Raw genomic sequence first — 215 nt, 5'->3', positions numbered from 1 at the left:
GTGTACAGATCCTTGCAACATGGGGCCGTGCATTATCATGCTGCAACATGAGGTGATGGTCGTGGATGAATGGCATAACAATGGGCCTTAGGATCTCGTCACGGTATCTCTGTGTATTCAAAATGCCATTAATAAAATGCACCTGATTTCGTTGTCCATAACATATGCCTGCCCATACCATAACCCCACCGCCACCATGGGCCACTCGATCCACA

Source organism: Sinocyclocheilus anshuiensis, unplaced genomic scaffold (genome assembly GCF_001515605.1).
Source record: "Sinocyclocheilus anshuiensis isolate Anshui unplaced genomic scaffold, SAMN03320099.WGS_v1.1 scaffold1785, whole genome shotgun sequence".
NCBI classification, from domain to species: domain Eukaryota; kingdom Metazoa; phylum Chordata; class Actinopteri; order Cypriniformes; family Cyprinidae; genus Sinocyclocheilus; species Sinocyclocheilus anshuiensis.
Note: the sequence above shows the minus strand (reverse complement) of the source record.